Below are 25165 nucleotides of genomic sequence, written 5' to 3'. Positions count from 1 at the left end.
TGGAGATTTTAATTTACATGTTTAAGCCATACTCTTAATTATATAGGCCACACCCCTTTTACAGACCCCCGCATTTGCCATCCCACTTAAAGACCTGGGCCCAATGTCTCCGCCTCGCTTAGCTACAATGTGACATCACCCACAATTCAATTCAATTCAAATAATCTTTATTCAGCTGATATGCCATAAAAGAGAGATACAAGAAAATACATTTACAGCTCATTAATAAATAATCATTAAAACATTTCTACAGTCATTATAAAAATGATATAATACACAGTATTATTACCAATATTCAGTTGACCAGCTCATACATAAAAACGTAAGGCTTACATCAAAATAATCAAAATTAAAATACAACGCATAATAGCAGCATATTAGATCAGTATACCCAATATGCAAGAGAGCTGGGTGACTGTACTGAAACCTAACTACAAAACGTCATGTGCAGCCAAAATGTCCTTCCGAGTATTCCTTGGCATAATGCCTCTTCTACATAGACGTTTGTGTTATAGGATCGCGTAGGCTTTTTTAGAAGAGGGGAGGCAGATACCCCTGTGGGCTGAAACCAATTTCATTTTCGTTTGCAGGCTTTTGTCCCAGCATAATTCGGCATACAAAGAGAGATTACCTAAAATAGATATTATTTTTAAATTTGACAACCTCACAGATTTAGAACACACTTTTTTCAGTTCTCAAGAGGAGGGAAACAATCAAAATCCAGCAATTCTTGATAAGGTAATTTCACCCTACTTTCCAGGAATGATCTACTCACACTTCATTTTATCAATCCAGAAAACATTTTCTTTTCTACATGCAGTTGCATAGTACCTGAAGAAATAGTGGTAACTGCACTTACAATCCTTATCTTCATTCACAAAAGCATGATGTGCAGATTTTACCGCAAACGGAAGTCACAACATTGGGGCAAAAAACAAGGTGGGTGAACTTTTCCGCAGTCACAAGTGACACATGTGGGTGGGGGAGTGGGTACTTCAGCCAGAGAATCAAGGGTGTGGACAAACACATATATTTACGGGTAAATGCACATTTGACATGGTTTTTCTACATTTGTGTGGTGCTGAAGTGTAACAAATGGGTTGCAACAACCAATTAAAGAGGGAGAAGTCTTAATATGGATTGTTTTTTACATGTGAACGAAAAAATGAATGTGTAAGTTCACATTGCCCTAAACCCTACATCAGTGGGTTGTCCGTGATATGGAAGATTTTAAGACATGAAACAGCGAAGTATGTATTTTGCACCATGCACATCTTTGGTGCAAATTCAAGTACAAACTGCACACTTGGGTTAATAGACCTTTATCTCAAATTGAGGCTTGACATCAACAGTGCAGCAACAACTTGATGACAGTGAAGCACATTTTGCCCCACAAGGGCGACAGAGAAGAGTAGATTTGCAAACCATGAAGGTGTATTAGCGGTTTAGCAGAGTTACAATCTCAAATCATTCACATTCGTCATCAATAAACAATCGCAAGTCAATATAGCATGTACAAAGACAAGACAAGTTATTTAAAGATAGATACATGCAAATGAAATAAAATTTGGTTCCCCGTAGGGAAATTTCCTTAAGCGAAGCTGGAGATTTAGATGAAATTGAGGAAAATTAACCAGCAGGTGTCAGTAGGTAAAGCCTCTAACAGCGGGACCAAATAAATGTCCAGTCAGATAAAAACCAAGATCTGCTCGAGAGGGTAACTATATGAGTGGGTCAAATTAAGCATGAGGTCTCAAGAGTGTGGAAAGGGGTATTTGCTTTCGAAAGAGTAGATAAGAGCATCTGAAACTGACTAGATCAGCAACACACAGTTAAACCTCCAATTTCTAAACTGAAGTATAGCTCCCTGTGTTTCCGAAAAGGGGGAGACCAATCAAAATCCAGCATTTCTTGATGAGGTGACTTCACCCCCCTTCCCAGCCATTGCACAAAGAAGGCTCACAGAGGCTCGACCTTCGGAAGCAATCTCTCACAGAATGATACTTTCCAGTCAGGCCATCTCAGGCACAGATGTAGAAAGCTCATTATACTACTCTCAGTGAAATTTACAAAGATAAACCTTTCACATACAACCTAAAATAATTGCAGCCATTTATTACATTCAAGCTACTGCGGCTCAGCTCTTGGAAGAGAGAAATGGTAAAAGAATCATGACAGCCAGAATTGCACATTTTAACTTACCATGAGCTAGTAAAAGCCTTGAGCACACTTTACCTCTGATTAATTATAATGTGAGATCCACCATGATCAAACTCTAACATAAAATCACACTTTATATATGAATATATTTAATATGCTTTAGTACGTGTGAGTAAAATGAAAATTAGTGACAAGGCGTCTTCACACACGATGAAAGTTGAAACTCTCCAGTGACTCCATAGGCTACAGAGCTCTATATCATTATAAATATATAGTACCTACCTTCTCACAAGCCAAAGGTGCTTTAAACCTACCAAGAGCGAAGGAAAACGCCTTATAAATAACAGTACAATAAAATGAACTTCACTAGAAATAGTCATTCACTTTCCCTGTCATAGGCCTGGGACTTTTGAAAATCATGGAAAAGCTGTACTTCTACATAAATAAGTCTCCAATGGAAATGTAAAACTCGTATTTGAATTTGAGTGTAGAAGTTCAGTTCCATTTTAGTTTTTAATGGTATTGAATAGTGCAGTAAAAATAATTCGATCCACTCTGTCCCAAGTAACCCATGTTGTTAGTCCTGGGGCTGCGCGTTGAGAGAAGTTGTTCATCCGACAGCACGTATTTGTATACATTTATCACCCATCACCTAGACTGTCACAATTGGGATTCATAATTTAAACACATATTTCCCCCCCTGATTTGACCCAGTCTAATCTAGTTTAATACAGTGGTGTGGCCTGTTTATCATGGACCCTAATCCAGGGAAGAAAAATGGCCCCCAGTTGGTATAAAAATAAAAACATAACCGAGGTGCAGTTAGCCAATTACACCCCTGGACCTTTGTATCACTGTGCTTGCTGCACTAATCGTATCTGCATCCCTGCTTACAGTCCCTTCTTTCATCTTCTTCCCCCGCTTTCATGTCGTCCTTCCCCATCCCATCATCTGTCTCACTCTTCCATACCTTCTTCCTCTGTTCTCTCCTCTTCCCTTTCTCCTTTTACTTGTCCTTCCCCCTTTTTTTACCTGTTCCTAAACTACTTCTTCTATTCTGTAATTTCCTCTCATTCTCTCTGTAGGAAAGTAGGATCTGCTTCACATGGGTACCCCCACCTTTTGCTGGTGTTTCACTGTTTTTCGACCTTAGTCTGGCTGTGGCCCTGCTAATCAGGACCACAGCCTAGCTGCTTCCTCTCTAAAATGGTTTCCATGTACATTAGGTACATATCTTGTTGGATTCTGGAGTGTCTTATAAGCCCCTAGTATATGGTATACTATGTACCTAGGGCATAGGTACCTCAGAGGCCTACCAGGGGCTGCAGCATGTATTATACCACCCCTTGGAAGCACTCCAAAATGACACCACATGTCTGCTACTGCAACCTGGCTAAGGGTGTGCTTGCACCCCTTACTGTGGTATAGGCTACCTATATCACTACCTTATACAGACACCTATAAGCCACTCCTATGGCAGGCCTTGACAATCCTGAAGGCTGAGTGCTTGGTTTTATGTGAGAGGGTGCCCAAGCATGAGCTGAGCCTCTCTGCAGCATTCAGAAATACTTCCTTATGGCTGTTCTGTGATACAGCCATACCATATACTCTTAAGTGCATTATAACCTCGCGGTAAATGCTAACTTTGGAATGGCTGCATCAAAACATGTCGTATTTGGTGGCAAACGCTTTGGAATACTAACCTCCCGTCAGTTCTGGCGGTGGGGGTAGCATTCCACCCTTCTAGAGGGAGAGACATGTTCACACTGGCTAAACCCGGTTAAAACTTTCCAAAGCCCTTGTATCACAAAATGGATGCCACTGCCACAGACACGGGTCTGGCCTCCTGCTGCTGGGGGAAACTCCGGCAGGGGAGGCCTGGACAATAGGTTTCCTGTCACAGGGATGTGTAACCACCTCCCCAGACAGGCTGATGTGTATTGGGGCAGGGTGGGTGCATTCAGAGAATGATTTTGAGACACTGCCTGGGGCACACAAGGTGTCCCTGTGCATAGCCCAGTTCAAACCGGTTGCAGGGGTACTCAGCCCCTGCTCTGGCGCGAAACTGGACAAAGGGGAAAGGGGTGTAACTACCCCCACCCCAGGCCCACCCATAGGTGGAGCCTTGTAGTTAGTTCATCCCCTAAACTTAGTATAAGTATAGGAATCCAGCCCCTAGGACTTTAGATTACCGTGGACGAACCTCTGCAACATATATCCTGGATCTTCGACCTTCTATCACGACTAGAAGATGGAAGAAATCTCCCTTGGGGTCAAGGAGTGACTCCCCTGCTTGGCAGGCACCAAAGAAGCAACTGACCGGTCTGCAATTCTGAAGCTCCCGCCAGACGCCGAAGTCTCTGCATCCCCAGAGGTGGATTTCCAGACTTCCCGAGGCTACCCTGAGTCCACAGTAAAGTTGAGGCCCGTGGCTACCGTGGGTGACGTGCAACCGTGACCCCTGGACACCGTGAACTTTTGCAGCAACATCACCTTCCTGGCCATCCTTGAAGTTGTGCTTTGGGCTCCGAGTAGCCTCAGCGTTGAGCACCTCCTGCATCGAAGATTGTTGGCCTCCACTCCACGAGAGAACCGTGGGCCAGCTTCAAGTGCGACCGCTTGAGGCTCCTTCGCGATCACTAGCCTGTTGGCTAGCAGGTCCCCACGAAGGCAACTCCACTTCTGCTTGGGCTTTTCTGGTTGCTCCAGACTTGCCCTTACTTACCCTTGCTGGGTGAGTCCATCAGATCTTGCTGGTCTGCACCGCAGTCCTTTCTCTGCATTCCTGAGACGCCATTGCCAAGGCTTGTTGGGTCCCCTCTGGTCGCCGACACCGCAGCGCTCGACAAACTTTGTCGGACAGCTCAAATATGGCTTGTGGACTTCGTGGACACCTCCTGCACCTTGTGGCTGAAGAGTCAAGACACCCATCAACTCACGTGGAGCACCCGACATCTGTGGGCATTAGTCCATCCTGCCCTAGGTCACTGGCAAGTGACCCAGACTCTCTCCCCTCTGCTTTCAGGTTCCTTACATCCTAGATCCAGGCTTGGATCTCTTCCGGATACTTCTCCTCTTCACGGCAGCAGCAGTTCTTTGCAGGCTTCCATTGGAATCGACGACGCGACCAGACACCAAAAGACACCTATGCACCCGGCTTCCTTGGTGAGGTAACTAGAGTACTCTGGTACTCTCGTGGGTGCTAGCCCTAGAACTACCTAAGTCCAAGAGTGTTTGGTCATGACTCGATTAGAAGTGCCCCTAATCTTTAAAATTCCAACCGCGACATTCCCCATAGAAGATAATAGGAACCCGCGGTTGTGTTTTCACACTGCATACGGCTCCCGTGGTTCCCCTGTGTCACTACCTTGGGTGGTTCCTTGGGGTCCCAGCAATTCTAGAGGCAATAGGCATACTGCCTATTTCAGTCGTGGTTCTAATACCACTTTTTTAGTATATGGTTTGGTACGTCCCTAGGGCCCAAACGTGTATTTGTGCTTTTACTGATGCTTAAACACTTGTAACTAAAGTACTTCGAACTCCAGTCTCTCATAAAGAGATTAGAGGGGTGTGTATTATCTTAAATACATATATTTTAAATATATACCTGGTGTGGTTGTCTTTTCATTTGATCATTTAAGAGATTATAGACTGGTAAAACAAGCTGCTTTACATTCCTTCAAGACTTAGCCTGAAGGCTGCTCTCCATAGCTACCACTAGGATAGCTTTCACATAAGGTTGTCTTTAACTTATCACCATAAGGGGTTGTTTGGACTCATACAAGGTGCCCACTAGAACTAGTGGACAGTATATATCAGGTCACCTTCTTACACTCTCCATCTTTCACCCTCTCATTTTCCTTCATCCCTTTCTTCTCCTCCATTTCTCCCCTATCTTTTACTTCAATTGTACCCCTCCCCCCTCACACCCTTGCCAAAGAGTAAACACAAAGGCCCCAGGCAAGCTCTGTGTTTGCAAACTTCTTACAGGGCAGTCTCTAAAATAAGTGCAGTTGGGGTTAGGGCAGGCTGGCCCTCTCTCACCTGTCAGGTCCAGTGCCATGTTTAGCATTTACCTTTTTGTTTCATAAAAAAATCATATTTTTCCAATGCTTTTTCACTCTGATGCGTCTCTTGGCACAACGGAGAGACAAGTGTTTTTTTTTTATCACCTCAGAACAATGAAAGGCAATTGGCCCTATTGCTTGTAGCTTCTATTAAAGAGATCGAATTTAAAAGTGTAAATGTTGCGGTTTATTGTCCTGAGCTCCCTCCAAGCGAAGACGGCACTGATAAAAGAAAATGCAACAACATCTTATCAAAAGCATCTGCCTGGTTCAGAAGATGAGGTTAACTAGATGAGAGCACTTAATGTAAGTGAAAAAAATAATTCAGTACGTAATAAAATGTATGCAAAATTATCAACACTCAGATGCTTGTATTGATCCTTCTAGATAAATTAAAGTGCAGGGTTAACAAAATAGAAATTAAATCAAGCCATACTCTAAATTAGCAGGCAGACGGTGTGAATGAAGGGGATGCAAGGTGAGTGTAGGAATGAGGGTGCAAGGTGAGTGAAGGAAGGGGTATGTAGGTTGAGAGAAGCAAAGAGGTGCAAGGTGAGTGAAAAGGGTGTATAAGCGGAGTGAAGGAAGGGGATGTAAGGTGAGTGAAAGGATGAGGATGCAAGGTGGGTGGAGGAAGTGATTTATAAACTGTGTGAACGGAGGGGGATGCAAGGTGAGTGAAGGAATGAGGATGCAAGGTGAGTGAAGGAAGGGTATGTAAGCTGAGTGAAAGAAGGGTTGCAAGGTGAGTGAAAGAATGAGGCTGCAAGGTGGGGGACGGGGTATGCAAGCTGAGCTAATAAGGGGGTGTAAGGAGAGTGAAAGAATGAGGATGCAAGGTGAGTGAAGGAAGGGGTATGTCATCTGATTGAAGGGGCATGCAAGGTGAGTAAAGGAATGAGGATGAAAGGTGAGTGAAGGAAGAGGCATGTTCCCTGAGTGAAGGAAGTGGGTTGCAGGGTGCATGAAGAAGGATGATGCTAAGTAAGTAAGTGAAGGAAGGTAGATGTGTCGGGTAGTTCAGACTAATCCGTAGGATCTGCATCTTTTTTGGGCAGCATAAACTTTGGGTGAGGTGCCCAGTCTGATTCCAAGCGCCCTCGCAGTATATGTTGGCCTAGAGACCAGCTAGCTCACAGTGCCTCCATAAGTCCCCCTACCCTTGCCAGGGAGCGAATGGTTTCTGGCAACCACTGAATATAACAACCCTGGCCCCTCAGGGATCATGGTAACAGAGCTAAACCTCACGCTAACTTACTTGTGCTCTTTTGTTCTCAAAGGAATATACAGAGAATACACCCTGGAATGTTTTCAATATATTTATTGAACCAACTTTATTCTTGTATAAAATACATGTGTTGCGATAATCAATAGACAGAAGCAGAAGAAAATGATTACAAGCACCAAGAGAGTATAAATAGTAGATACAGTTCTACCATGGTGCTAAAACTGTGTATATATGCAGGCATATAAAACAAGATGGTAATTGGGAGTACTCCTACTATGTGAACCCTACTCTTTGTGGGGCCAATTCACAGGACTAATCTGAGATAAAATCCTAAACTTACTACTTTTGGTTTTTACAGAAGGCATTTAGTAATAGTAGAGTTAGGACTCCTAACTTTACTACTACTACTACTAAACTGGGATAGAATCCCAAACGTACTACTTTTGGTATTCACAGAAGGCATTTAATAGTAGTAGGAGTCCTAACTTTACTACTACTAAATGCCTTCTGTGAATACCAAAAGTAGTAAGTTTAGGATTTTATCTCAGATTAGTTCTGTGAATCGGCCCCTGTGTACCTAGAGTGTGTGTGTAGGTGTGAAGCCAAAAATAACCCCAAGGGACAATAGCCCCATTACCTGGTGGGAGAGAATGTAGGACTCCGTCTTGGCACAGAAATAACAGAAGTAGCACTGCAAGGGAGTGGACAGTGGAATAGCTCATGAAGGGTACCTGAAAGGGAACACATACTGCACAATGGTATAATCGAGATCACTGGATTTATGTGACAAAGGAGGACCAAACTATGGGGAATGGTTGATTAAACCATGCATCAAGAAAAGGCAAATTATGGTGCATGACGCACCACATGTTGTGATAGTATTGCTTCATATTTTGTCATTTTTATACATTTTAATACTGTCTGTGAAATATTTCACCTTTTTAGTACAAATGTAACAACCAAATACAGAAATAAGTACCTGAAAGATGACCAGTGAACCTATGAGGTGGACCTTCCAGTGTGCCAGAATACATGCTGCCATGTTTTTAATAACTTTTTATCTGTTTGGGCTGAAAAACATGTTGTTCAAATCTGCAGATTATGCTACACACGATGGATTATGTGGGAAATGCAGCAAATCTATAATTATGTAAAAGACACCCTGCCTGCAGAGTTAAATAGTTCCAGAGGCCCAGGGTATAATCCATGAGGCGCACTGGAGAGTTGCACAGGAGCACACACCAAATAATGAAACAGTCTATGAAGGATCGCTGGTAAAGAGCGAACACTGCATGGTGAAACAAGCCATGAAGGAGAACTGTATGTGTGTGTGTATTCTGCAGAATAGAACAATCCATGAATGAGCACTACTACAAGTCAAACACTGGACACTGATATAACTCATGAGGAGCTCTGCAAATGAATCCCCAGCAATAAATCAACAATTGATGAAGGAGTACAGCAATGAAGGCAGACCTGTATTATGATTTTGCGTCGAGTTTGTGTCACATTTGTGGTGCAGCCCCAACACAACATAATTTTTGCCATTTACTAAGCCAAGCATAGCCACTTTCTGTGGCTTTGTTTGGTTTAGTAAACACAAAGTAAAACAACGCAGGGCATGGTGCTGTGTGCATTACTTTACGCGGGGTAGGCATTGCATGGGTGCCGCATGGGAATTCCCATGCATCCAGCCATGTATTTTAAAACAAACCCAGATTTGCAAAGACTTGAAAACCTAGGTTTGCGCCAAAATGGTGCCCCTATCTGAGAGGCGTGACAAGGAGAAATATCTGCAATTTGCAGCACACAAAAAAGCAGAATATGCCACTAAGGAATGTTTTTGTGAAACACAAAAGCAATCCTGCCAGTTACACGGGTACCTTTGCATAATGGTCCAATTGAACCTTTATTGGCGCTAGGCAGCACACAGTGCACCAGTCCAAGGAGAGAGAAGAAATACTCCACATATTTGTATATAAGGAGAATTTCTGCTCTCTCTCTTTCACACAATGCATCACAGCACGTTCAGTTCACAAGTTCGATGTGTTAAATAATAGTAATTGTACCCCAAAGAGGGTATCGCATTCCGGAATTATCTATTATTGAGCCCTAAAAGAGAGCACATATTGCACAATAGAACATACTAACAAGCAGTGGCAAAGAAAATGGGTCTCGTCTATGCGAAAACTATTGGCTTTGTCAATGTTTTTTAGCCATGTACTACAGTAACGCGGCTGCTTTGCAACATGGCTGAAAGTAAAGAAAATGAAGACATTATGACATGGCTAGCATCGACCACTTCATAGCACTTTTATTTTCTTCACTTTCAGCTATATTGCACAATGGCCACGCTGCTGTGCAGTATAGCAAAAAAACAATATTGACAAAGCCAATAGATCTCAATAGGCAAGACTTATCGGCATAGTCAATGCTTGTTTCCGCTCAGCCATGCCTCTCTACTGGGCTGCCAGTGTATGAGCCCGGGAGTGAAAAATTATCATTGACAAAGGACTAATACTAGAGTTTTCCAAGTCTCCTCCTTTTCTCTAACTATAGCCACCATCTTTTGAAAGACAAGTGCTTGAGGTTGAATACTATGAAGTACCCTGTGTACATTATAGTGAAATGGCAATGTATTTTCTTTTGCACCAATTATTTAGTTCATATTATTAAGGATATACTATTAAGGTGGACACACACATATTTAGGTAAGCAAGAAAACAAGGTAATGCTGAATCAGTAGTTGGTCAACTGAATGCAGTATTTCATTCACAATTTCAGTTGACCAACGAATCCATCCATCCATCGTAGTAGTTTGCGATGTTCGAATTTCCCATTGCAACAAGAATGGCCTAAGCACTAGAACACAGTAGAAGAGTGGCATTTTTGACAGAAACAGGAGCGTTCTGAAGGTATTAAAAGGAGTTGAATAGAGGAGGAAAGTGTTGACAGGAATTTAATTTGGTTAAAAAAATGCTCACATTAATAATGTGCAAAGCTTACATTTAAGTAACTCGTATGCTTAAATGCAAAACTTTGTAGTAGGTAATCATATTTAAATGTTATAGACCTGCAAATAAATAAAAGTGCTGATACAAGTTAGCCTAACTGTAGATTCCATGTAAACTGAAAATAATGCCTCAACACTGAAATAATAACAGGCCGTTTTGCTTGGCATATGGAACTTTGACTTGGACGACTGAGATTGAACAGGAGGTGCTATACCATCCAACTTACTACTTTGAATTTTGACTGGACGTCTGCTATTTGATATTTCCTCACTCCACTCAACAATATGAATTGAGTAACTACCCAACCCTAATGAAGTCTGTATGGACAAAACACGTTGCCTGGGTGGATGTCCAAGTGTTACAGTAAATAAACTTCAATAAGAGGACTGAAATTCATGTATAAGACTCCTGAGGAATTTGATTGAACATCTAACTGCGAATATATGTGGATTAAGTATCGCATGCCATTCGCCACAATGCTGTTCATTGAATTCTACTGCATTTTTAATTGTATGCTCCTTTTCATTTGTTGTTTTTGGTAACTGAAATGCCTGATTTTCCAATAGAATATTTGTTTGCGCATGATGCTTTTCTTTCTTTCAGATATTGTATTTTTTCCAGAAGCCTTCTGTTAGCTAGTGAATAGACACTTGTTTTGTATCAGACAACTGATAGTAAGTTCAAACTGGATAGAGAGGAGGCAACTGGTAGGACGATACATGGGGAGAACTTTCAAGGCCACAAAATATCAACAAAGTAACTTTTCAAGGTTTAATGTCTGAAAGTCTATTGTGTCTGTATGAGAAAATGGAGAGTTTGCTTATTCTCAGGAGTTTACTGCAACTCTATTGGAAAATAAAGACTGAAGAAATAAATGGTTGCAACATAGAATATTGTGTGTTTATATTAGTGTGTTCCTAGAGTAAAAGCTAGATTCAGGATTACCTTCCCAACACTCTGTCTGGAGATTAATCTCTGAGCCTCTTAGAGTTCTCTACATGAGAGGTTATTTAGCCTATTTCTCTTATGTCTGCTGATTTATGACTGTGAATATTTTCCAATCTGAGAGGCAAAGGCTTCAGGCTTGTGGAATGATTCTCTCATCAGAGCTCATCATTGGGTTTCTGAACTGACACCTTTTTCTCTCATTATTGAAACTTAATTTAGAATAGGGAATTTTCCTTTATGGGTTACTCTTCCTGTATTATTGCTATATTAGCTGTGATTCTAACAAACATTGTTTTCTTTTTTATAAGCAAATATTGATTGATGGATTATATGAACTTTTAATGCTGACATCTAAAGATTAATACCTAATGAATAAAATGATGTAAGACTAAAAGATTTGAAAATAAAACCCTTTAACTCACACTAATTTTCTTTATTGACTGAACTGAAACTCTTTATTGATTTACTATGTAGATGATTGCTCCTTACTTCTCCTTGTCAGTGAACAAAGGTCCATAGGACCAGTAGCGGGGTTATTTAATGATCCACTCAAAGATTGAGATATAGAAAACTCCGCTTCCTCATACATTTTTAAACTTGGGCAGTGTTTTGTTTTTTTAACACTGGGATGATGGAACATTCTAAGTGCACCATTCTGCTTCTTGCAGCGGTTGAGCCGTCTCTTGAAGTTATGGCCATATTAATGCCAGTCAAATGTCATTAGCTTTGCCAATGTTTCTTTGTCCGTGTCGAATCTAAAGAACTGAAACCAAAATCCTCCCAATATGAAACAATCTGAAACAAGTGAAACTAGCAAAATGAAACCAGTTGCCCCTGATCAATAAAAGCAAGAGAAAGAAGAGTGACGGTAAAGCCTCCAAATGGTAAGTAAAAGAAAGGAGACTGACAAGCAAGCTTACCAATGACAAGTAATGGGTGGGCTCTAACCTCCCTTTTAGATTTTTTTTTTAAAGAATAGACTAGCAGGAAACAGTACATGCGCAGGGGTGTAACACAGTGCAGTGGGGCTCCAACCCTTCAGGGGTCCCTCAACCCTTCAAGGCAGGCCCAGTTAGCTCAAGACCAGTGTATATCTGTGAGACATTTGTGGAGCTTATGGGGCCTCTCTTAACATTCCGCAGGGGTGCCCCATCATTTTGCCTTAGGCCACTGCTCATGACCTGCCTGAGACTAGATCCAAAAACGGTACCCCACAGGGGATTGCACTCTGCATTAATCCAGGAGAGGCACTGATAGATGATGATAAAATAAAGAAATAAAAATAATATTGATGAGCAATGGAATAAGGTGTGTTCTGCGTCACTGTTCACCATTGTAAAATATAAAGAAACCTTCATAGAGAATGCACACTGCAGTGCACTGCACAACATGAAGGAGGCATCAAGGCAGGGCATATGCAAAAAAAGGCACGCTGAAATATTTAAACATAAAGGTACTTATAGTGTGACTGAACAGTCCAAGAGAAAGCACTGCACACAACCTAAGGAACATTCCTCGAATGTTCATTCTGCACATGAAGGAACGCTGCAAGGCAGTGCTAGAGGTGCTCCAGGCAGACCATTAAGTTCTGCAAAAGGGTACACACTCGGAGATAGGAACTACACCAGATATCACTGCAACAGAGTGAGCACTTCAAAATCATGAACTACACGGAGGAGCACTGCATGAGACGGCACACGCAAAAATAGGGCAGCATATTGGGGAATGCTGCAAGAGAGGGTGCACTGCAAAATAAGGCACACATTGGGGAGCACTGCAAGAGGGGGTGCACTGCAGAAAAGTGCAACACAGTAGAGAGCACTGCAAGAGTGCACTGCAAAATATGACATCACATTGGGGAGCACAGCAAGCAGTACTTTAAATGGAAATATATAAATGCAGGCACTCTATCTTTAGAGCACATGTTTGCTCATGAGAAGTTGCAGTACACTTTCATTAAATGTACCGCAGCTGTGCAGAGATGGGTAGGTACCCTCCCTTTCAGATTAAAGAATTGCAGATACTCAGTACCGGACAGTACCTGCCCATTAGAAGCACTGACTGCAAGAGAGAGCGAACTGCGAAATAGGGTGAAACAGTGAGGATCCCTGCAAGAGAGGGAACACTTTGAAACAGGACAATGCACAGAGAAAGACTGAGAGTGGGTGCATTCTGGGAAATATGAAGCTCAAGGGGGGCCGCTTCAAGAGTGCACAGTTCTAATAGAATAAGACATGGAAGAGTGATGCAAAATGGAGCATGGTGTTGGATTCGACAACACATGGCCCATCCCTGCAAGAAAGTTCATTGTGTAAAACAGGACAACACATGGTGCAGTGTTTCAAGAGAGAGTGATAAAGGCGAGTACCAATTGCACACTGCACTGCACGAGTGAGCCAGCTATGGAAAAGAAGGCTTTGGAGCATCGCACTCAGGATGGGTGCGACGGGCGGGGCGTGGCTATTGCGTTTATTCAGTGGTGCACTGGAATAACAGGTTCCCTCTCAAATCATTTACAAAAGCATGAACAAAAAGGTCCTTTCTTTAAGCCTTTTTTGTAAGAGTGTAAGTGCAAGGATGTGACATAACGGCTAGAGCGTTCGACTTTGAACCTGGGTTGGGGTCTTGACAGGGATGCCCAACATCCTGGGGGCAGATTTACAAGCCCCTTGCGACACTTTTACCCTGTTGTTGCGTCACTTTTGTGACGCAGCGGCGGCGTAAACAATGCGCCACATTGTGCCACATTGTGCCACATTTACAACATGACACATCTAGGGAGGTGCGTCACGTTGTAGAGCCCTGCGCTACATTTTCCTGCATCAGGTATAATGTATGCAGGGTGGGCCACTTCTATGATGCCACTGCATCAAAACCTTACGTAAGGCGTGACGCAGCACAATAGGAATAGGCATTCCTGAGCATTGCTGGAGTTGCGTTGTGCTTGCGACATGACTCCAGCAATGCGTTACCTTTACGCCAACAGATGCGTGATACATCTGTCAATCCTTGTGCCACGGTGTGCCGCATTGTAAATGCGATGCATCCACGGTGGCGCAAGGGTTTTATTTTTGTGCGCTGCATTTGAACTGCCGCATCTCTGCTAAAATGCAAAGATGTGTCAGTTTCTTGTAAATCTGCCCCTTAATCTCCCTGTGCCTAACAAAATGATTGTGTTCTCATGTAACGCAACTAGTGCTCATGTAAAGCGCTCTGACATCTTCAGGTCGAGTTTGCGCTATATAAAACTCAAAATAAAATAAATCTTGAAATGCCTAGTATCGGGGTGGAATTAACCTTCTTGCACCACAACTCTACTTTTTACTTAAATAATGCTCCCAACAATTAGCAATAAGTATATAACTTCAAACCAGCATGAATCGGAAACTAAATAAACAACCAAACGTTCCCATAGATTAAAAGCTATTGCCTCAAACAGCATGACCATCAACAAAATGTAAATGTATTGAGAACAATATATTGGCAAGAAGCCGGTCCAAATGTTTTGGACTGAAACGTGCCAGCTTTCAGGATTTGTCACTGTGAAATATATATATTGACCCACTGCTATATTTGAGAATTCATTTTTTTTTCCTAGCAGCACATAAATAGCTCAGAACGATTTATACCTCAGATACATTAATTTGCCTGATAATATCATTGCTGTTACGCGAATGCGTTCGTTTTTGCTCCAAAACATAATTCTTATCCGTTTCTAAGCCCTCATGTATTAACCAATGATAACCTCTGCAATCCAATTTTTAATGTGCCACGGCGTCAATTTCTTCCCAAATATCCTAACCACGTTGCCCTTAAATAGCACACATTATTGTCCATAAATAATTGTTCTCTAGAGACCTCTGTGCTGGCCTCAATATTTCATCAGTCTTATTTATTTCCAACAGCTGCAACGATAAGCTTCAAAAAATCTAAAGCATGAATGATGCCAAAGAGGCTTGTATTGGCCCCAAAACGCCTTCAACATGACTTATTTGCTACAGATGCACAAATTAGCACACAAACATTTCTTGTGTACACCCTCTCCTGAAAAAAAGATGCCGCTAGCTTGTATCACATCTCCGGGATCATTTAGAAGAATGGTGCAATGTATGTGAGTAATCATATGAAGAAAGGCAATATACAACAGAATGTCCTGGCTGAGCTGACCAATCGGATCCCTATGAAAGAGGGCATTAACTGAGGTTAGACCATTGGAATGTTGGGATCTCTATTGAAGACAATGGAGTGCTCTGGGCTTTTAACGGCTGGTAAAAGCCCGGAACATCAACATTCCAGTGTTTGCCTTTGTACACAGCTGTTGCTGTCACCGAAAGCCTAACAGAGCACGTGAGGCCTTTGTTTTACTATTTAGAACATTCTGCCCTTTATGGCGAATGTTCTAATAGCCTTTTAGGCCTTCATATCCAGCTACGCCATCATTATTGCCCTGCTCCCTTGTTAAGGACCCTCGCCTTTAACACTGTAGCGGGCCATTAATGGCCGGTATTGCCCGCTTCGGTGGGCTATATGGCTATGGTAAAGGACAGCGTCCATGCAACTCTAAAGCTGGTGATGTAATAATGTGCCAGCAATCAGAATGTGATTCTCACAGTTTCTTTTGATGCTGCTGAATAGCTAGTTTCAAGGTATATGTTCTGATGTCAGAGGACACTGCTGCAGCAAGTATTTAAATGACTCTGTTCCAGATATCTTTTTTAAAAGATATTTCTAAACCCCTTCTTTCTTCAGAGAGTGTGATCCAGCAGCAATATCAATTGGGCATCATGCAAGGTACGTTTTATTAAAGGGAAGAAAGGAGTCATGTCTATAGATATTATGCTTCTTTGAAGGAAATATTGTTTTGCCTGTCAGGGGTCATTAAAAAAATATATATATATATTTATATATATATATATATATCTCCTTCGTTTCCCCACAGGGCTTCCTCGCGCACTCACGGAATGGATACAGCGTTATCACCAAATATTTAGTTAAGTTTCTTTATTAACAGCATGCCAGTTTACAAACTCTACGCGTTTCAGTCCCAGCAGAGACCTTGTTCACGAGACTAGCAATGAATCAAACTTTTTTTTGTGTTTTTAAACTCCCATCTAAACTAAAGTGACATCACTTCCTTAAGGGTGCAGCTGAGCATTCTGGTAGTTGTGGTATAAGAAATTCATAACAATTGCTCAAACATTTGTGTACAATTATCTGTCCACATTTTAGCGATCGAATCCGACATTGCTCAATAGACAACAATTATTCATTCTTTGTTAATTACAAACATGATTTTCATTCGCATATGGGATGTCAATTATTCATTCACAACCATATTGTCCCACCCGCCAATGGGCCAATGCTGTAATTTCTTTAACTACAGCTCATCCATTAATGCAAATTTCAATGTGTGCCTCGCACAAACAAGTAAATAAAACTGAATTGATTGGAGCCCTCCAGTGGGGGGGTGGGACAATATGGTTGTGAATGAATAATTGACATCCCATATGCGAATGAAAATCATGTTTGTAATTAACAAAGAATTAATAATTGTTGTCTATTGAGCAATGTCGGATTCGATCGCTAAAATGTGGACAGATAATTGTACATAAATGTTTGAGCAATTGTTATGAATTTCTTATACAACAACTACCAGAATGCTCAGCTGCACCCTTAAGGAAGTGATGTCACTTTAGTTTAGATGGGATTTTAAAAACACAAAAAAAAGTTTGATTCATTGCTAGTCTCGTGAACAAGGTCTCTGCTGGGACTGAAACGCGTAGAGTTTGTATTCTGGCATGCTGTTAATAAAGAAACTTAACGAAATATTTGGTGATAACGCTGTATCCATTCTGTGAGTGCTCGAGGAAGCCCTGTGGGGAAACGAAGGAGAATTGACAATGGCTTGACCCTGCCGTTCCTCGGACGCACCGCCATAGAGCGCCCATGATTCCAGAAGTGGGTCGTGCTGTGAGAATATATATATATATATATATATATATTACATGTAACTGAAAATGTCAATGTGCAAAGTCTCTTTGCAATTTTCCAATACTTTATCAGGTAAAAGGGCTTGTTACACACGTGAACTAATCATGATGGATAGGGAGAAGGTGATCTACATGGGGAGAGCCACCATTCGGATACAAATAAGTCAGGACCCTGCATAGAAAGCCCTCAAACGTTTAGTTAACCCTTTCGATCCGCATGACGGAGCGGTTCCGTCATGCGCGTCGGTTGCGCTGTGTGCATGACGGAACCGCTCCGTCATGGCCCCGCCCGCGCACCGAACCTTCAGCACAGCGCGGAAATCCGCGCCGCGTTGAAGGGGTTAAGTGTCCTTTTCCGTTTGCTTCCACTTCGTGAGGAGACTGTTGCAGTTTAGGGCTCCATTATTGGGGGCATGGCTCTCTGCCTGATCTCAAATGCCATGGTACTCCACAAGCCAGATTTACAGAGTGCGGGTCTGTTGGACCGAGTAGGTAAAATCGAGTAAGGAGGATGAGGCTGGGGCTGCAGGCACAATCAAGACAGAGCCCCTCTGACAGCAAGGGGGAGCTAGGAAAGCCCCCCCTTAGCCTGCTGCTCACTGCCCCCATGCTTCTTGGCATCCTTTCCACCCACTGCCTACGTCCAACAACCCTTTCGCACCCGTTTACTATCTATTTAGAGCAGTGGCATAATGGAACTTGGAGGGGCCCCCCTGCAAGGTACGCGAAGCCCCCCCCCCCCCTCCTCCGGACTCAAGCAGGAGCTCTCCTGCTAGGTTACTGTGCTGAGGGGGCCCCATGTAGTTTGGCCGCCCGCACTGCAAGAGCTGCGGGGGCCTATGTTATGCCACTGGCTTAGAGAACGTGGTAAATGGGAGTGGACTTACCCTTGGAATGGGGAACCGGCACATGGAAAAGGAGCCAGTAATTCTGGAACTGCATCTAATTCTCCGTTCTAAGGACAACACTTTTTTAAACTGTGCCTTTTCACGGGTGTGCTTTGTCAAGAATTCCTGTCATGCGAGGGGAGGAAAACGGTAACCAGCGTAAACGGACTACATCTCCCAGGATGCTTAGCGGTTGAGAGGTTATGTAAACAGGAGAGCTGTTACATAACTCAAGGAAAACACGCCCTTATGTAAACAGGAGAGCTGTTACATAACTCAAGGGAAAACACGCCCTTATGTAAACAGGAGAGCTGTTACATAACTCAAGGGAAAACACGCCCTTATGTAAACAGGAGAGCTGTTACATAACTCAAGGAAAACACGCCCTATAAAGGGAGGAACCGGGAGGTACAAGGCTGTCGGATATTGTGTTTACACCGACGTACCTGCTTCGTGAAGAGCAGTGTTCCGGAGTGGTGCTCCAGTAAGGCAAGAACGGAGGTAGGTCGAGTCGTTACTCCCTGGGCCGTGTCTTGCCCCATCATCACCTGTGAAGGACCCGGAAGCTCTACCGGTCAACCATTGAGCTTCGCTTTTTGACTCGGCTGAGTCAAAGCGCAGTGGCGCTTTTGCTGGTTGGAGTCGTAACTCCCAGCCCGACCAGAGATACAGGGACTGCCAGCTGTAACGCACACCAGGAGGTGTTTGCCGCGTTACAGACTCGGAAGTCCACAGGATCGATCGATCGAGCGGCTGCTCTCGGTTCAGTCTTCTTGCTTTTGATTGGGGTATCGGTGACGCATCACCAGGAGGTGACTCCGCGTCCCGGTGCAGTCTGAGGAAGAGGTTGAGCGGCTGCTCCCTTCAGGTAGAGACCCCGGCTGGGTGTTTCCCTGACTCCTCGATTCTCCCCAACACTCGTCGTGCCCCTCACAGTCTACCGATTGGCATTGTCGGCCATTTCATTTCTGCCCTCTGTTGGCATACGCCGGGATCGGCGTATATGCAGAGGACGGTTAGGACCATCCGTGCTGTGGGCTGGTAACGTACTTAGCCTGGAGGATTCCAGTGACTATAACTTTTGTTTATTCGTTGTATTGTTTTTGCCTTCATTAAAATAACTAACCCTTCACAAGTGGTTGCGTCCTCATTATCGTGTCTGTTAAACGATCCTGAGACGTTCAGGGCGTTACAAAATATCCGACCGTAATAACACTAACTGTCTCCCGGTCGATAACAGACATGGCAACACTTGATGATGTGCTGGCTGCTTTAGCGACCGTGCAAGTTGAAGTGGCTGCCTCTAGGCAAGAAACAGCCGATGTAAAAGCCAGACTGGATGCTATCCAATTGGACCCGCTCACGCCCAGCACCTCCCTCACGAACCAGACCCCTGCGGTAGTAGTGGAAATGCCGGTAGCCATCCCCTTGGCAACACCAGAGAGGTACAGTGGGGATCCTAACACAGTGCAGGTATTCCTCACACAAGTGGCGCTACATTTATCGTGCAAACCAAAGGCGTTCCCCACGAGTCAGGCTCGTGTGGCTTTCCTTATTTCCTATTTGGCTGGAAACGCGGCACAATGGGCCGTACCTCTGGTGAGCAGGGACGACCCCATCTTATGTGATTGGGGTGCTTTTCGCGAGGAATTCCTGAAGGTATTCGACAGAAGGGCTGACTCGTACACGGCGGACCGTGAAATGCTTGAGTTGAGACAGGGATCCAACGACCTGGTGCAGTATCTCAACGCGTTCCGACGGCTAGTTGCGGAAACCAAGTGGCCTGTTGCTAAACAGACGGCGCTCTTCCATCACGGGCTGTGCGATGAGCTCAAAGACGCCGTGGCTCATATTGACCCTCAACCCAAGACATGTGAGGGCCTTATCAACCTGGTATTACGGCTGGAACATAGGCTGAGTGAAAGAAAAGGGGATCATGGGAGAAAAGGAAAATCCCTTCCATCCTATGTGACGGTTGGAAGTCCTGAAACTTCCACCGCATCCAAGGGAGAACCCATGGACATCGGCGCAATACGAGCGAGCCTCACAGCCACGGAGAAAGAGTCACGCCGTAAACAAGGATTGTGCCTATATTGTGGCAAAAAAGGCCACTACGTACGTGAATGCCCTGCCAAACCGAAGACGTCACGTTCACGGGCCAACCGGTCGGTAACAGCTGTGGTGGACATACCGGCGGAAAACTAGAGGACTCCCAGACCAAAGAAGGGGCATCTCGGAGTCACTCATCCATCCCTTCACTCTCCAACTCGGTCACTAAGGGACACCGACACCTGTTTCTCACGGTGCACGTGGGAGTGCATGACCAGTGGATACCCGTTGTGGCCATGGTGGATTCAGGGGCCACTGGCATGTTTATGGACCACAACGAGGCATGCAGGCTAGGGCTAGTGCTTCTTCCCAAAGCTGTACCCGAAGATGTCTATGCTGTAGACGGAAGGCGATTGGTGAAGGGGCCCATCGGGCAGCACACGGGGGTCCTTCCGATGAGATATGGGAGGAACCATTTGGAACAAATCGATTTTAACATCATCCGAGCGCCCCAATATGGCGTCATATTGGGATTGCCGTGGCTACAGAAACACAACCCCTCTGTGGATTGGCCAACACATCGCGTCGAAATGACGTCACCGTATTGCATCCTGCATTGTGGAATAAGAACGGAATCCCTTGACGCAGATGAGAGCGGGAGTCAGACGGTGGCTACAGCGGCAGAAAAAGATGTGACTCTCCCCCAGGCTTATCACAGTTTTGAGGATGTATTTGATGAGGTGAAGGCGGAAGTGCTACCACCACATAGACAGTTTGACTGCCAGATCGACCTGGTGCCAGGGGCCAGCGTTCCCAGCGGCAGGCTGTATGCCCTGACGGAGCCTGAAAACGTGCATCTCCGGGGGTACCTGGATAAACTCCTCAAGCTAGGATTCATCCGCCCGTCCAAGTCTCCGGCCGCCTCGCCACTCTTCTTCATCCCGAAAGCTAATGGGGAGCTGAGAGCCTGTGTGGACTTTAGGGCATTGAATGCGATAACCATAAAGAATCGGTACCCCTTGCCTCTCATCAGTGTACTGCTGGAACAGGTCAAGAAAGCTCGTATCTACACCAAGTTGGATTTGAAAGGGGCATACCATCTGGTGCGCATGAGGGACGGAGACGAGTGGAAGACCGCCTTTAAGACCAGGTTCGGCCTTTTTGAGTACCTCGTCATGCCGTTCGGTCTGTGCAACGCCCCGGCAGCCTTTCAGTACTTTTTGAATGAGGTATTCAGAGAGGAGTTGGATATCTACGTGGTCGTATATATCGACGACATCCTCATCTACTCGTCCAGTGTGGAGGAGCACGTACACCACGTCAAAGCTGTGCTCCAAAAGCTGAGGGAAAACAAGCTGTTTTGTAAACTCAGCAAGTGTGACTTCCACGTCACGTCCGTGGAATTCCTCGGAGTGATGCTGAGTCCAGAGGGACAGGAGATGGCAGAACGAAAGATCAAGGCGGTGAAAGAATGGCCGGTGCCCCAAAGCGTGAAGGACGTCCAAAGTTTCATTGGCTTCGCCAACTTTTACAGGCGGTTTATAGATGGATTTTCAGGATTGGTGGCCCCAATCACACAGCTACTGAGGAAGTCCAAGGAGTTTGTCTGGTCCCCTGAAGCGAACACAGCCTTTGAGGCCCTGAAAAGCGCCTTTGGTACGGCGCCGGTGTTGGCTCACCCCGATCCGGATCTCCCCTACGTGGTGGAAGCGGACGCTTCGGATGTGGCGCTGGGGGCTATCTTGTCCCAACGCAACCACGACACAGGGGTGCTTCATCCCGTTGCGTACATGTCCCGCAAACTCAACGACGCCGAACGCAACTACCATATTGCGGAGAAGGAGCTTCTCGCAATCAAGGACGCCTTCACCGAATGGAGGCATTGGTTGATGGGGGCAAGACATGTGGTATCGGTGTACACGGACCATCGGAATCTACAGTTCATGACGGCCACAAGACACCTTTCTCCCAGGCAGCTGCGGTGGATGATCTTCTTTGCAGGGTTCAACTTCCGCATCACATATCGGCCGGGGACGGAAAACCGGAAGGCGGACGCCCTGTCCCGTCAATCTGCAGTTAAGGAACCATTGCCTGCGACCGAGCGTTCCATCATTTCCCCGAGGATGGTATTGGGGGTTATCCAACCGGATACTTTCATGAGGGGAATAAAGAGAGGGATCAGGTCATTCGCATGGCGGAGGTGGCTCCTCAGTCACAGAGAATGGCAGCTGAAGGACGGGATACCCCTGAAGGGCAGGTGCCTGTTGATACCCACGCCTAGGCTAAGGAAACAAGCATTCATCTGGTGCCATGACTCTCCATGCGCAGGTCATTTGGGCTTTGAAAAAACGGTGGCTAGCATGGGACGGCATTTCTGGTGGCCAACCATGAGAGTGGATGTCAGGAGGTGGGGACAGGAGTGTCCTATGTGTGCTACCATGAAGGCCGACCATGGCCGAACCCAAGGGCTCTTACATCCACTTCCGACCCCGGATAGACCATGGGATAGCATATCACTGGACTTCGTGGTGGGCCTACCGGTAGACCAGGGGATGACGGCAATACTGGTGGTGGTGGATTACTTGACGAAAATGGGGCACTTCATCCCCTGCAAGAGAGTCCCTACGGCCGGGGAATTGGCGTCACTACTCCTAAAGAATGTGGTACGACTGCATGGATTACCTGGGGTGATCGTGTCGGACCGGGGGTCGCAGTTTACTGCGCAATTCTGGAGGACTTGGTGCACTGCGCTGCATGTTAAGACCGCCCTGTCCACCAGCTACCACCCTCAAACAGACGGCCAAACCGAGCGCCTGAACCAAACGCTCAAACAGTATCTGCGATGTTTTGTGGACCAGGGCAGGGAAGAATGGGTCGACTTGCTATGGGTTGCAGAGATAGCCTATAACAACGCCACTCACAGCTCCACACAGTCATCTCCGTTCTATAGCAACTATGGCCAACATCCCAGGTTCTTGCCATTTCTACATCCGTTCAGAGAGGACAGGATTCCCGCCACAGCGGACAGGGTGACACACATAAAAGACACGTTGATGCGCTCAAGGGCTGTCCTAATAGAGGCCAAGAGACGATACAAGGCTGCGGCCGACAGGAAGAGAAGGCCCGGGCCACTGTACCGCACTGGAGACTACGTCTGGATATCCACAAGAAACATGAGGTTTCGAAAGAACAGTGTGTTCCATCCCAAGTACATGGGCCCATATCGCATTACCAAGTGTATGGGTCCCGTGAACGTGAAGGTGTGCTTGCCCCAGTCATTGCGGATACACCCTGTCTTTCATGTATCATTGCTCAAACCAGCACCCTCCAAGCCGTCTGGGACACCTAGGCCGGTATGCGTGGAGTCGGAGGTGGAGTATGAAGTGTCGGGCATACGGGCGTCCAAATGGCGCAGGGGGAAGCTGTGGTACCTGGTTGCGTGGAAAGGCTATGGCCCGGAGGAGCAATCATGGGAACCGGCTGAAGGGGTTCATGCTCCGCGCTTGGTCTCCTTGTTCCATCGGCGTTTTCCTGCCAGCGCTGGACCCGTGGGGAGCCGCTTAGAGGGAGGATGTACTGTCAAGAATTCCTGTCATGCGAGGGGAGGAAAACGGTAACCAGCGTAAACGGACTACATCTCCCAGGATGCTTAGCGGTTGAGAGGTTATGTAAACAGGAGAGCTGTTACATAACTCAAGGAAAACACGCCCTTATGTAAACAGGAGAGCTGTTACATAACTCAAGGGAAAACACGCCCTTATGTAAACAGGAGAGCTGTTACATAACTCAAGGGAAAACACGCCCTTATGTAAACAGGAGAGCTGTTACATAACTCAAGGAAAACACGCCCTATAAAGGGAGGAACCGGGAGGTACAAGGCTGTCGGATATTGTGTTTACACCGACGTACCTGCTTCGTGAAGAGCAGTGTTCCGGAGTGGTGCTCCAGTAAGGCAAGAACGGAGGTAGGTCGAGTCGTTACTCCCTGGGCCGTGTCTTGCCCCATCATCACCTGTGAAGGACCCGGAAGCTCTACCGGTCAACCATTGAGCTTCGCTTTTTGACTCGGCTGAGTCAAAGCGCAGTGGCGCTTTTGCTGGTTGGAGTCGTAACTCCCAGCCCGACCAGAGATACAGGGACTGCCAGCTGTAACGCACACCAGGAGGTGTTTGCCGCGTTACAGACTCGGAAGTCCACAGGATCGATCGATCGAGCGGCTGCTCTCGGTTCAGTCTTCTTGCTTTTGATTGGGGTATCGGTGACGCATCACCAGGAGGTGACTCCGCGTCCCGGTGCAGTCTGAGGAAGAGGTTGAGCGGCTGCTCCCTTCAGGTAGAGACCCCGGCTGGGTGTTTCCCTGACTCCTCGATTCTCCCCAACACTCGTCGTGCCCCTCACAGCCTACCGATTGGCATTGTCGGCCATTTCATTTCTGCCCTCTGTTGGCATACGCCGGGATCGGCGTATATGCAGAGGACGGTTAGGACCATCCGTGCTGTGGGCTGGTAACGTACTTAGCCTGGAGGATTCCAGTGACTATAACTTTTGTTTATTCGTTGTATTGTTTTTGCCTTCATTAAAATAACTAACCCTTCACAAGTGGTTGCGTCCTCATTATCGTGTCTGTTAAACGATCCTGAGACGTTCAGGGCGTTACATGCTTACAGGGCCAAACCTGTGAGTCCAGTCCCAGAAATTTGGACACTCCTTAGGGGAGCAGACTGTTTCTCTGAGGAATTTGGAACCCTTCCCAATCACAAACTTTTATACTACTGTGTTTTGTTCTTTTGAAGAAAAAGGATTCTCAGGGGCAGCTGCATTGC

The sequence above is a fragment of the Triturus cristatus genome, chromosome 3_2, assembly GCF_964204655.1.
Source record: "Triturus cristatus chromosome 3_2, aTriCri1.1, whole genome shotgun sequence".
NCBI classification, from domain to species: Eukaryota; Metazoa; Chordata; class Amphibia; order Caudata; family Salamandridae; genus Triturus; species Triturus cristatus.
Note: the sequence above shows the minus strand (reverse complement) of the source record.